Source organism: Phoenix dactylifera, unplaced genomic scaffold (assembly GCF_009389715.1).
Source record: "Phoenix dactylifera cultivar Barhee BC4 unplaced genomic scaffold, palm_55x_up_171113_PBpolish2nd_filt_p 000117F, whole genome shotgun sequence".
NCBI classification, from domain to species: Eukaryota; Viridiplantae; Streptophyta; class Magnoliopsida; order Arecales; family Arecaceae; genus Phoenix; species Phoenix dactylifera.
Genome location: NW_024067686.1, coordinates 667,658 through 682,546, shown reverse-complemented (window position 1 = coordinate 682,546; position 14,889 = coordinate 667,658).

The window sequence follows — 14,889 nt, the reverse complement described above, 5'->3', positions numbered from 1 at the left end:
AAGCCTTCCCAACTTTCAGGCATCTGACCTAGAAGAGCCCACGCCTTCACCTCATCAGTGAACGTGATCTTCACAGATTCCAATTGGGCACATAGGGTATTGAATTTCACTCAAATGTGAATGACACTCCCACTGTCTCTCATCTTCAAAGTGAATAATCGTCGAATCAGGAATACCTTGTTCGCTCCTGTTGGCTCATCATACATGGAAGCCAGTGTGTCCATCAAATCTTTTGCAGTCTTTACTTTGGATATATTGGCGAGGATCTCCGATGCCAAGGACAAACGGATAGCGGCGAGCGCCTTCTTATCAAGACGCTCCCACTTCTCCGACGGCATGTCTGTCGGCTTCGCTTCTTCTCCGCCCAGTGGTAGATCCAGATCCTTTGAGAGCAAGTAATCTTCCATCTGCATCTTCCACACACCAAAGTTCTGTCCGTTGAATTTCTCTATCCTCAATCTTCCTTCGTCAGCCATTGGAACACAGGGAACGTTGCTCTGATACCAGTTGTTGCGCGATGCTTGAAAGCACTCACCCTTCGATCGTACTATTCCCTTTCTGGATCCAAACTGCGGAAAGACAAATCGAGAAGAAGAAGTAGTAGAGAATAAAATCAAACAATCACAAAGACAATAATTTTACGTGGTTCACCCAATACGGGTTACGTCCACGGAGGCCACACACACAGATTTCAATATATTCAGCAAGGGTTACAATGATCTCTCTTCCTGTTGGAGATTGCACACCTAGGGCTTACAAGAGAGATAGGACTCCAAAAGAAACTCACTACGGCCCTCTCATCTCACCTAGGGTTCACCAAAAAAACCCTATTTATAGGTTTTCAACACATAAGGAAACTTCCCTACGAAAAACCCTAAGTCAAAAAACCCATCTTGCCATCGTTTCAATCAATCCCGTGATCAGGAGTCGACTCTTCACTTTCAGGGGTCGACTCCTGATAAGTTCGAGTCGACTCGGACATCCTCGGGTCGACTCCAAGTATCAGCACCGAACCTGGCACGCTCTGTCTTCCTGAGAGAGTCGACTCCTGCAGGGCTGGAGTCGACTCTGCAGGGCTGGAGTCGACTCCTGCAGGCAACCCAAAAAACTGCTCTCTGTTTCTTCACTGTGGCAGATGCGAGTCGACCCTCTCATCCCTGGGGTCGACTCAAGCTTCACATGAGTCGACTCCTAGATGCTAGGGGCGTACTCCATTCAGTTGGCACAGAATTTTTCAAGCAAACTTGAGCCGAATTCATTTGCGGTCGTTTCGAGTTTCGAGGCACATTTTCTCACAATCTCCCACTTGCCGAGAAACAAGCCTGAAATAACCGTAACCCCATCAGCAACATGATCTCCAATCATCCTCCATGTGTGTGAACCTCTGTCTTCACTTCTAGCTGTGAAGACCAACAGAAGATGCACATATGTGCAACTTCTCAAGAGTAACTACCTTTGTCAACATATCTGCTGGTTGTCCATTGTATGTATCTTCTCTAGCCGGAAAAGATCTTCTTCGAGGAGTGACCGAATAAAGTGATATCTGATATCAATGTGTTTGGTCCTTGATGAAAAGCCAGCATTCTTTGCCAAATGTATAGCACTCTGGCTGTCACTATACAACTTTGCATCGCCTTGCTCCATGCCAAGCTCTTTCATCAAACCTTGTAACCAAACCATCTCCTTGCTCGCTTCAGTAAGAGCCAACGTATTCGCCTCGGTCGTAGACAATGCTACAATCTTCTGCAGTTTCGAAACCCATGAAACTGCAGCACTTCCAGCGTGAACACATACCCAGTAGTACTCTTTCTGCCATCAATGTCTCCAGCCATGTCAGAATCCACGAAACCATGTAGGCAAACATCAGGACCACCATAGCATAGTCCTAAGTCTTTGGTTCCTTTCAGATACCGCAATATCCACTTCACAGCTCTCCAATGCTCCTGGCCTGGATCGCTCATGTATCTGCTCACCACTCCCACTGCATGGGCAATATCCGGTCTCGTGCAAACCATGGCATACATAAGGCTTCCGACCGCTGATGAGTAGGGTACATACTTCATCTCATCTCGATCATCCTGCGTAGTCGGACACTCCTGCTTGGATAACTGGAAGTGTGCGCCCAGCGGAGTACTCACAGCTTTAGCCCCGTCCATATTGAACCGCTTCAGCACCTTATCAATGTACTCTGCTTGAGACAACTTCAACGTTTTAAGCTTCCTGTCCCTGCTGATACGCATCCCAAGGACTTTCTTGCCTTCACCCAAGTCCTTCATTGAAAACTCCTGGGATAATTGTTTCTTTCAGTTTCACAATCTCTCCCATGTTGGCACTTGCCACCAACATATCATCTACATAACAGAAGTAGAATGATATATGAGCTTTTCAATCCCTTAAAGTAGCAGCAATGATCACCATTACACCTCTGAAACTCATTCTTCAGCATAAACTGATCAAACTTTAAGTACCACTGACGAGGCGCTTGTTTCAACCCGTACAAACTTTCTGAAGTCGGCACACCCAATCTTTCTTCCCCTTCACTACATATCCTTCTGGCTGCTTCATGTAGATTTCCTCTTCAAGGTCGCCATGTAAAAATGCAGTCTTGATGTCAAGCTGCTCAAGATGTAAGTCTTTGGCTGCCACTATGCTCAACACCATCCGGATAGTAGACATCTTCACAACTGGAGAAAAGATCTCGTCAAAATCAATGCCCTCCTTCTGCTGAAAATCCTTGACAACAAGTCTCGCTTTGAACCTCTCAGAACCATCTGGTTCAAGCTTTAGTCTGTATACCCACTTGTTGTGCAAAGCTCTCTTCCCCTTCGGAAGTGGAACCAAGTCCCACGTCCTGTTGGATGATAGGAAATCCATTTCATCATCCATGGCAAGCTTCCACTTGTCACTGGCTTTCGACCTGTAAAGCCTCCTTATAGCTTTCTGGCTCACCACCATCCGTAAGCAACAAGTATTGTAGGGAGTCAGCATACCTAGACGGAGTTTTTCTGTTTCTTTTACCCTTGCGCAAAGCAATCGGGATATCAGCTGGCAGTTCTTCTTCTTGCTGTGCTTCTCCCACTGGCTCAGCAACTTCTTCATCGTCTCGAGACATTGTTTCATCATCCAGCTCGGCATATTCCGATTTTACAGCTTTGTCGCCTTGGCCCGTCTGTTGCTGCAGGTCCTTGTACAGAACCTCTTCATTGAATACAATATTTCTGCTCCTGATGACTTTCCGATCTGTCGCATCCCAGAGTCGGTATCCAAAATCATCACCACCGTACCCAATGAATGTGCACTTCTTTGACTTTGCATCCAGCTTGGTTCGATTGTCTGCAGTATTGAGCACGTAAGAGATGCAACCAAAGGTACGCAAGTGAGATAGTTTCACCTCTTTCCCAGTCCATGCTTCCTCCGGCAGTCCAAGCTCCAATGCAACTGAAGGCCCTCTGTTGATCAGATACACTGCTGTACTGACCGCTTCCGCCCAAAAAATCTTCGGCAACCCCGCATGAAGCCTCATGCATCGTGCCCGCTCGTTGATGGTGCGGTTCATGCGTTCTGCAACGCCATTTTGCTGTGGCGTTCCTGGAACCGTCTTCAGTCTTCGAATTCCAGCTGCGCACAAAAAACCTCAAACTCATCACTGCAGTATTCGCCCCCATTGTCAGACTTGAGGCACTTCAATCTCTGACCTGTCTCATTCTCCACTAGAGCCTTCCACCTCTTGAACTTCTCAAATACATCGGATTTGTGCTTCAAGAAGTAGACCCATAGCTTTCGCGTAGCATCATCGATGAACGTGACATAGTACTTTGCTCCTCCATGAGAAGCCACTTGAGTTGGTCCCCCATACGTCAGTATGTACGAGTTCCAACTTAGAATTTTTCTTGGTACTACCTCCTTTTGAAAAACTGACCTTCTTCTGTTTTGACAGTACACAATCTTCACAGAATTCCAAATCCACAGATTTCAGGTCTCCCAATTTTCTTTTGGACATCATCACCTTCATCCCTTTCTGACTCATGTGGCCGAGTCTCATGTGCCATGTCCTTGCATCAACAGTCGGATTTGCAGCACTGACGGTGGAATCAGTATCAGCTGTCATGTATAGAGTTCCTGACCTTACACCTCGAGCAATCACCAAGGCTCCCTTAGTGATCTTCCAAGCATCATCATTGAAGGTGGTCACAAACCCCAAATCCGACAACTGACTTACCGAAATCAGATTTCGAGCCAGTTTGGGTACATGTCGCACATCTTTCAGAGTTAAAGTCATCCCACTTGATGTCTTTATCTGAGCATCTCCCTTTCCTACGATGTTGCAACTATTTCCATCACCAAGATACACCTTGCCATGATCACCTGCAACATAGTTTGAGATGATTGCCTTGTTCCCAGTAGCATGGAACGAGGCACCTGAGTCGACTATCCACGACTCCGGATGAATATCACAGGAAAGTATCAGGGCATCATCTTCACTTTCAGTTTCGGCTAAATTAGCACTTGCTTTAGTGTCAGAACCACCATTGTTCTTCGACACTTTGCAGTCTTTTCTCAAGTGACCCTTCTGCCCACAATTCCAGCACTTTCCAAGAGGTCTAGACTTGTTTCTAGACTTGGATCGTCCACCCCTATTTCTGTCTCCCTTCTTTGAAGTCCTTCCACGTTCTTCAAAAGCCAGCGCGTTCCCAGATGAACTTGCTGATGGATCCAGAGTTTTCCTTCGAGCCTCTTCACTCAGAATAAGAGCTACCACTTCATCAAACCTCGCTGTAGTCTTTCCCGAAGAATTACTAACAGCCGTGATAAAGCCTTCCCAACTTTCAGGCATCTGACCTAGAAGAGCCCACGCCTTCACCTCATCAGTGAACGTGATCTTCACAGATTCCAATTGGGCACATAGGGTATTGAATTCACTCAAATGTGAATGAACACTCCCACTGTCTCTCATCTTCAAAGTGAATAATCGTCGAATCAGGAATACCTTATTCGCTCCTGTTGGCTCATCATACATGGAAGCCAGTGTATCCATCAAATCTTTTGCAGTCTTTACTTTAGATATATTGGCGAGGATCTCCGATGCTAAGGACAAACGGATAGCGGCGAGCGTCTTCTTATCAAGACGCTCCCACTTCTCCGACGGCATGTCTGTCGGCTTCGCTTCTTCTCCGCCCAGTGGTAGATCCAGATCCTTTGAGAGCAAGTAATCTTCCATCTGCATCTTCCACACACCAAAGTTCTGTCCGTTGAATTTCTCTATCCTCAATCTTCCTTCGTCAGCCATTGGAACACAGGGAACGTTGCTCTGATACCAATTGTTGCGCGATGCTTGAAAGCACTCACCCTTCGATCGTACTATTCCCTTTCTGGATCCAAACTGCGGAAAGACGAATCGAGAAGAAGAAGAAGTAGAGAATAAAATCAAACAATCACAAAGACAACAATTTTACGTGGTTCACCCCAATACGGGTTACGTCCACGGAGGCCACACGCACAGATTCAATATATTTAGCAAGGGTTACAATGATCTCTCTTCCTGTTGGAGATTGCACACCTAGGGCTTACAAGAGAGATAGGACTCCAAAAGAAACTCACTACGGCCGCTCTCATCTCACCTAGGGTTCACCAAAAAACCCTATTTATAGGTTTTCAACACATAAGGAAACTTCCCTACGAAAAACCCTAAGTCAAAAAACCCATCTTGCCATCGTTTCAATCAATCCCGTGATCAGGAGTCGACTCTTCACTTTCAGGGGTCGACTCCTGATAAGTTCGAGTCGACTCGGACATCCTCGGGTCGACTCCAAGTATCAGCACCGAAACTGGCACGCTCTGTCTTCCTGAGAGAGTCGACTCCTGCAGAGCTGGAGTCGACTCCTGCAGAGCTGGAGTCGACTCCTGCAGGACTGGAGTCGACTCCTGCAGGCAACCCAAAAAACTGCTCTCTGTTTCTTCACTGTGGCAGATGCGAGTCGACCCTCTCATCCCTGGGGTCGACTCAAGCTTCACATGAGTCGACTCCTAGATGCTAGGGGTCGACTCCATTCAGTTGGCACAGAATTTTTCAAGCAAACTTGAGCCGAATTCAATTTGCGGTCGTTTCGAGTTTCGAGGCACATTTTCTCAACAATTGTTGCGCGATGCTTGAAAGCACTCACCCTTCGATCGTACTATTCCCTTTCTGGATCCAAACTGCGGAAAGACAAATCGAGAAGAAGAAGTAGTAGAGAATAAAATCAAACAATCACAAAGACAATAATTTTACGTGGTTCACCCAATACGGGTTACGTCCACGGAGGCCACACACACAGATTTCAATATATTCAGCAAGGGTTACAATGATCTCTCTTCCTGTTGGAGATTGCACACCTAGGGCTTACAAGAGAGATAGGACTCCAAAAGAAACTCACTACGGCCGCTCTCATCTCACCTAGTGTTCACCAAAAAAACCCTATTTATAGGTTTTCAACACATAAGGAAACTTCCCTACGAAAAACCCTAAGTCAAAAAACCCATCTTGCCATCGTTTCAATCAATCCCGTGATCAGGAGTCGACTCCTCACTTGCAGGGGTCGACTCCTGATAAGTTCGAGTCGACTCGGACATCCTCGGGTCGACTCCAAGTATCAGCACTGAAACTGGCACGTTCTGTCTTTCTGAGAGAGTCGACTCCTGCAGGGCTGGAGTCGACTCCTGCAGGGCTGGAGTCGACTCCTGCAGGACTGGAGTCGACTCCTGCAAGCAACCCAGAAAACTGCTCTTTGTTTCTTCACTGTGGCAGATGCGAGTCGACCCTCTCATCCCTGGGGTCGACTCAAGCTTCATAGGAGTCGACTCCAGCTCTGCAGGAGTCGACTCCATTCAGTTGGCACAGACTTTTTCAAGCAAACTTGAGCCGAATTCAATTTGCAGTCGTTTCGAGTTTCGAGGCACATTTTTCTCAACAATCTCCCACTTGCCGATAAACAAGCCTGAAGCAACCGTAACCCCATCAGCAACATGATCTCCAATCATCCTCCATGTGTGTGAACCTCTGTCTTCACTTCTAGCTGTGAAGACCAACAGAAGATGCACATATGTGCAACTTCTCAAGAGTAACTACCTTTGTCAACATATCTGCTGGGTTGTCCATTGTATGTATCTTCTCTAGCCGGAAAAAATCTTCTTAGAGGAGTGACCGAATAAAGTGATATCTGATATCAATGTGTTTGGTCCTTGAGTGAAAAGCAGCATTCTTTGCCAAATGTATAGCACTCTGGCTGTCGCTATACAACTTCGCATCGCCTTGCTCCATGCCAAGCTCTTTCATCAAACCTTGTAACCAAACCATCTCCTTGCTCGCTTCAGTAAGAGCAACGTATTCGGCCTCGGTCGTAGACAATGCTACAATCTTCTGTAGTTTCGAAACCCATGAAACTGCAGCACTTCCCAGCGTGAACACATACCCGGTAGTACTCTTTCTGCCATCAATGTCTCCAGCCATGTCAGAATCCACGAAACCATATAGGCAAACATCAGGACCACCATAGCATAGTCCTAAGTCTCTGGTTTCTTTCAGATACCGCAATATCCACTTCACAGCTCTCCAATGCTCCTGGCCTGGATCGCTCATGTATCTGCTCACCACTCCCACTGCATGGGCAATATCCGGTCTCGTGCAAACCATGGCATACATAAGGCTTCCGACCGCTGATGAGTAGGGTACATACTTCATCTCATCTCGATCATCCTGCGTAGTCGGACACTCCTGCTTTGATAACTTGAAGTGTGCGCCCAGCGGAGTACTCACAGCTTTAGCCCCGTCCATATTGAACCGCTTCAGCACCTTATCAATGTACTCTGCTTGAGACAACTTCAACGTTTTAAGCTTCCTGTCCCTGCTGATACGCATCCCAAGGACTTTCTTGGCTTCACCCAAGTCCTTCATTGAAAACTCCTGGGATAATTGTTTCTTCAGTTTCACAATCTCTCCCATGTTGGCACTTGCCACCAACATATCATCTACATACAGAAGTAGAATGATATATGAGCTTTTCAATCCCTTAAATAGCAGCAATGATCACCATTACACCTCTGAAACTCATTCTTCAGCATAAACTGATCAAACTTTAAGTACCACTGACGAGGCGCTTGTTTCAACCCGTACAAACTTTTCTGAAGTCGGCACACCCAATCTTTCTTCCCCTTCACTACATATCCTTCTGGCTGCTTCATGTAGATTTTCTCTTCAAGGTCGCCATGTAAAAATGCAGTCTTGATGTCAAGCTGCTCAAGATGTAAGTCTTTGGCTGCCACTATGCTCAACACTATCCGGATAGTAGACATCTTCACAACTGGAGAAAAGATCTCGTCAAAATCAATGCCCTCCTTCTGCTGAAAACCCTTGACAACAAGTCTCGCTTTGAACCTCTCAGAACCATCTGGTTCAAGCTTTAGTCTGTATACCCACTTGTTGTGCAAAGCTCTCTTCCCCTTCGGAAGTGGAACCAAGTCCCACGTCCTGTTGGATGATAGGGAATCCATTTCATCATCCATGGCAAGCTTCCGCTTGTCACTGGCTTCGACCTGTAAAGCCTCCTTATAGCTTTCTGGCTCACCACCATCCGTAAGCAACAAGTATTGTAGGGAGTCAGCATACCTAGACGGAGTTTTTCTGTTTCTTTTACCCTTGCGCAAAGCAATCGGGATATCAGCTGGCAGTTCTTCTTCTTGCTGTGCTTCTCCCACTGGCTCAGCAACTTCTTCATCGTCTCGAGACATTGTTTCATCATCCAGCTCGGCATATTCCGATTTTACAGCTTTGTCGTCTTGGCCCGTCTGTTGCTGCAGGTCCTTGTACAGAACCTCTTCATTGAATACAACATTTCTGCTCCTGATGACTTTCCGATCTGTCGCATCCCAGAGTCGGTATCCAAAATCATCACCACCGTACCCAATGAATGTGCACTTCTTTGACTTTGCATCCAGCTTGGTTCGATTGTCTGCAGTATCGAGCACGTAAGAGATGCAACCAAAGGTACGCAAGTGAGATAGTTTCACCTCTTTCCCAGTCCATGCTTCCTCCGGCAGTCCAAGCTCCAATGCAACTGAAGGCCCTCTGTTGATCAGATACACTGCTGTACTGACCGCTTCCGCCCAAAAAATCTTCGGCAACCCCGCATGAAGCCTCATGCATCGTGCCTGCTCGTTGATGGTGCGGTTCATGCGTTCTGCAACGCCATTTTGCTGTGGCGTTCCTGGAACCGTCTTCAGTCTTCGAATTCCAGCTGAGGCACAAAAAACCTCAAACTCATCACTGCAGTATTCGCCCCCATTGTCAGACTTGAGACACTTCAATCTCTGACCTGTCTCATTCTCCACTAGAGCCTTCCACCTCTTGAACTTCTCAAATACATCGGATTTGTGCTTCAAGAAGTAGACCCATAGCTTTCGGGTAGCATCATCGATGAACGTGACATAGTACCTTGCTCCTGCATGAGAAGCCACTTGAGTTAGTCCCCACACGTCAGTATGTACGAGTTCCAACTTAGAATTTTTCTTGGTACTACCTCCTTTTGAAAAACTGACCTTCTTCTGCTTTGATAGTACACAATCTTCACAGAATTTCAAATCCACAGATTTCAGATCTCCCAGTTTTCCTTTAGTCATCATCACCTTCATCCCTTTCTGACTCATGTGGCCAAGTCTCATGTGCCATGTCCTTGCATCAACAGTCGGATTTGCAGTACTGACGGTGGAATCAGTATCAGCTGTCATGTATAGTGTTCCTGACCTTGCACCTCGAGCAATCACCAAGGCTCCCTTAGTGATCTTCCAAGCATCATCATTGAAGGTGGTCACAAACCCCAAATCCGACAACTGACTTACCGAAATCAGATTTCGAGCCAGTTTGGGTACATGTCGCACATCTTTCAGAGTTAAAGTCATCCCACTTGATGTCTTTATCTGAGCATCTCTCTTCCCTACGATGTTGCAACTGTTTCCATCACCAAGATACACCTTGCCGTGATCACCTGCAACATAGTTTGAGATGATTGCCTTGTTTCCAGTAGCATGGAACGAGGCACCTGAGTCGACTATCCACGACTCCGGATGAATATCACAGAAAGTATCAGGGCATCATCTTCACTTGCAGTTTCGGCTAAATTAGCACTTGCTTTAGTGTCAGAACCACCATTGTTCTTCGACACTTTGCAGTCTTTTCTCAAGTGACCCTTCTGCCCACAATTCCAGCACTTTCCAAGAGGTCTAGACTTGTTTCTAGACTTGGATCGTCCACCCCTATTTCTGTCTCCCTTCTTTGAAGTCCTTCCACGTTCTTCAAAAGCCAGCGCGTTCCCAGATGAACTTGCTGATGGATCCAGGGTTTTCCTTCGAGCCTCTTCACTCAGAATAAGAGCTACCACTTCATCAAACCTCGCTGTAGTCTTTCTCGAAGAATTACTAACAGCCGTGATAAAGCCTTCCCAACTTTCAGGCATCTGACCTAGAAGAGCCCACGCCTTCACCTCATCAGTGAACGTGATCTTCACAGATTCCAATTGGGCACATAGGGTATTGAATTCACTCAAATGTGAATGAACACTCCCACTGTCTCTCATCTTCAAAGTGAATAATCGTCGAATCAGGAATACCTTGTTCGCTCCTGTTGGCTCATCATACATGGAAGCCAGTGTGTCCATCAAATCTTTTGCAGTCTTTACTTTGGATATATTGGCGAGGATCTCCGATGCCAAGGACAAACGGATAGCGGCGAGCGCCTTCTTATCAAGACGCTCCCACTTCTCCGACGGCATGTCTGTCGGCTTCGCTTCTTCTCCGCCCAGTGGTAGATCCAGATCCTTTGAGAGCAAGTAATCTTCCATCTGCATCTTCCACACACCAAAGTTCTGTCCGTTGAATTTCTCTATCCTCAATCTTCCTTCGTCAGCCATTGGAACACAGGGAACGTTGCTCTGATACCAGTTGTTGCGCGATGCTTGAAAGCACTCACCCTTCGATCGTACTATTCCCTTTCTGGATCCAAACTGCGGAAAGACAAATCGAGAAGAAGAAGTAGTAGAGAACAAAATCAAACAATCACAAAGACAATAATTTTACGTGGTTCACCCAATACGGGTTACGTCCACGGAGGCCACACACACAGATTTCAATATATTCAGCAAGGGTTACAATGATCTCTCTTCCTGTTGGAGATTGCACACCTAGGGCTTACAAGAGAGATAGGACTCCAAAAGAAACTCACTACGGCCGCTCTCATCTCACCTAGGGTTCACCAAAAAAACCCTATTTATAGGTTTTCAACACATAAGGAAACTTCCCTACGAAAAACCCTAAGTCAAAAATCCCATCTTGCCATCGTTTCAATCAATCCCGTGATCAGGAGTCGACTCCTCACTTTCAGGGGTCGACTCCTGATAAGTTCGAGTCGACTCGGACATCCTCGGGTCGACTCCAAGTATCAGCACCGAAACTGGCACGTTCTGTCTTTTTGAGAGAGTCGACTCCTGCAGGGCTGGAGTCGACTCCTGCAGGGCTGGAGTCGACTCCTGCAGGGCAACCCAGAAAACTGCTCTCTGTTTCTTCACTGTGGCAGATGCGAGTCGACCCTCTCATCCCTGGGGTCGACTCAAGCTTCATAGGAGTCGACTCCAGCTCTGCAGGAGTCGACTCCATTCAGTTGGCACAGACTTTTTCAAGCAAACTTGAGCCGAATTCAATTTGCAGTCGTTTCGAGTTTCGAGGCACATTTTTCTCAACATATATATATATATATATATATATATATATATATATATATATATATATATATATATATATATATATATTATTTTTCCAACTCTTCCTCCCACATCATCCATCCGTTCCCAATGTCATCCTCGTCTCTGCCTTTGCTTCCATGCTCTCCCATCCTAGAAGCAAAAATCATGTGGAGGGCACCATAAAATATCATGTGAGACAGGGCTCTTATTTTATCACCATAGAAAATCTAAAATTTAAATAAGAATAAAATTTCTTCTACAAACAAAGTTCATCAATCTTGTAATTTTTTTAAAAAATACATGCATCAAGAGAGATTGTTCATAGAAAAAGACTGTCCTTTTCTTTTTTCTTCCTCGTCCAGACTCTCCATATATCTTTTTCTTTATCGAGCCGTCTTTTCCATCCATGAGGTCTTTCTTCTTCTTCTTCTTCTTCCGAGTTTCTTTCTTCTACAAATTTCTCTTTTTAAAGAATCTCTGCATCTAAGAGTTCACAGAATCAGAAATGATATGTATATAATTTCTTATATTAAATAAAGATAAAAAACTGTGTGTTGATACTGATCAGCACTATGTTCTTAAAATTATATATCAATTTACTTATAAGTATATATTAGTTTGCGAAATAATTAATTTGCTTAGTGGGTATTATCTCACTATATAGTATATATTAGTAAAAAGTAATTGTTGAAACTATGATCGATTTATCTTGAGATATATATTAGATCACTGTATATTAAATAAACTTGCAGTATGTACAAAGTTAAGGAATATATATCACCAATCAAATATAATATTTTAAAAATTATATATTAATTTATTTGGAGGTGCATAAAAAAATTGCCCCGCCCATATTATTTTCGTCCCATCCTCAACGGGCTTCATTCTAAATTGTCGTGGGCCCCATGGCCCCCTTGGTCCACGTAAAAGAGCCCGGCCACAGGAGATAAAAAGATGCTCCCACGTCCGTCTCAAATATAAAAGAAATGCATATCATGAAGAGAATTGGAGCAAGACAGGGACGGATATCAGCAAAAAGGAAAAGAGGAGAAGGGGGTTCTGATGTGACCAAGGTGGAACAGAAGGGAGAGAGAGAGAGAGAGAGAGAGAGATCTCCATCCAGCCAAAAGGTCATTAAAGTGCCTGTAGGCCTCTATTCCTTTGTATGAAAAAATTCTTATCGATCACCATCTAGACTTCTCTTTTCTTTTCTTTTCTTTTCTTTTTTCTGATGAAATTTTTAGTCCCCCATTGCTATGTGGCAGTTATCGATTAATTTAAGAGATGGGGGATGGATGGGTACTGATGGGTTCCAAGTTTAGTACTATTATTTCACAGGTGTTCCATCAGGAGGGTGAATGGAATATTGAATTTTAAAATTTACTTGCACTATTAAAGTCCTTCTGAAATTTATTATTTTTTCTTAAAAATACGTTGTTACTTAAATATGGAAGAAAATATTGGCTCCTTGCATTTTACGAAATATCAATGGGCTAACAAAATTTTAAAATATAGAGATACAATACTCCAATGATTTTGGAGTTTTATTTGAATAGCCCACTTAGAGATCTTGGCTCTAAGTCGCCTCTTCATGTAGCAGAATTTATTAAGTTCAATAGAAAGCTTGGAATTGAAGTTGAAATGGATGCACCACATCTTGTCCTTCATTCTAATAACATGGATGCTATTTTTAATTGCTGACCAAGTCTTGAAAATATATCCGAGACTAAAATATATTTGTATTCTTGTATTGACTTGTGCAATGCCTCAATATTTTTCTTCTTCTATATAAGGGAGAATTTTTAAATCATAAATAGAGTTCCAAACACTCTATATAGTTGCACATTAAAGATATAAAGATAAAAAAAGGAAATGATATGTATCCTAAGTTTTCTCATCTTCGTCTCTCTATAGTGAAGTATTATTTACTCTAATTTTCGGTATGGCTTTGCTTTCAAAATTAAATATCGTTTGTCTATTTCCATGATCCGCGCTCGGTCGATGAAACATTAGAAATCCTCAAGGATGACAAAGACAGATGGGAGAATGGCTTGTCAAGTTGGTCTTCCGGCTCTTGCATGAGCCCTGATTTTCCTGACTTGCTAAATTTCTCTTGATCCTTCCAGCCTTCTCCAGAAAACCTGCTGCGAAATTTAATACTTTTATAGATTCATTTTCACGTGATGTTGATTCCTGCATGCTTTTAATTGTTTACGCGATCAATCTTAGAACGGAATCTGGTTTCAAGCATCACATTATCAATAAACACCTGTCTTTGATGGTGTTATTATATATATCCCTGTCATTTCACCACACCTCCCCTCTCCTTCGTCATTTTATAATCCGAAAGGGATCCCCTACCATCCTCCCTGCTCCTCACATCAATGTTTTCAATGTGAGGCGTGAGTTCTCGCCCCTGAAGCAATTGTTTGTCCCCATTTGCTGATATTTAGGAGTTCGATGTCTCCTCCCACTTTCCCCACATTCAACCCCACCCAGCCCGTGGTCCAAAGCACAGCGATCCCCTGAATTGTGACATGGGTGGATTTCAGATATGGCTGATCCATAGAATTCTTTGAGGACATGACATGGACATATACCAACCATATGATATCGTCCCCAATTACATATCCTTTCGGACGTTGATATCTATAAAGTTTTGGCTAATGGGTTCTAAGCTCAGTGACAAGTTGCTCGTTCATATATTCTATCACTTATTATTCACCTTTCTCATAAATAAACTGAAAATGCACTGCTTAACGCATCCTTAATTAGGATATGAGCGTTGTGGGAGCACCGAGGATAATGCCGGGTTTGGGTCGCATCTTTTGACGTGAATGCATCCTCCACAATGGAGGGATGTGGCTGCACGACGAGAAGCAAGGTTATTGTGGCTGCCGTTCATGAACCGGTCAGGTTCATGCGTGATGTATCCTGTAGCTTCCAAGCAAAAGAAATTGGATATAACACAAATATTGATTTAGCGTACAAAGCTCCAAACCTTGATAAAGCGACGCATAAAACATTTCATTGTCATAATTTAATTGAAAAGCAAGAAGATATAGTAGGAATGACAAAGATATATATCATCAGCAAATTAATGTCACATGATTAATTTGGTCTG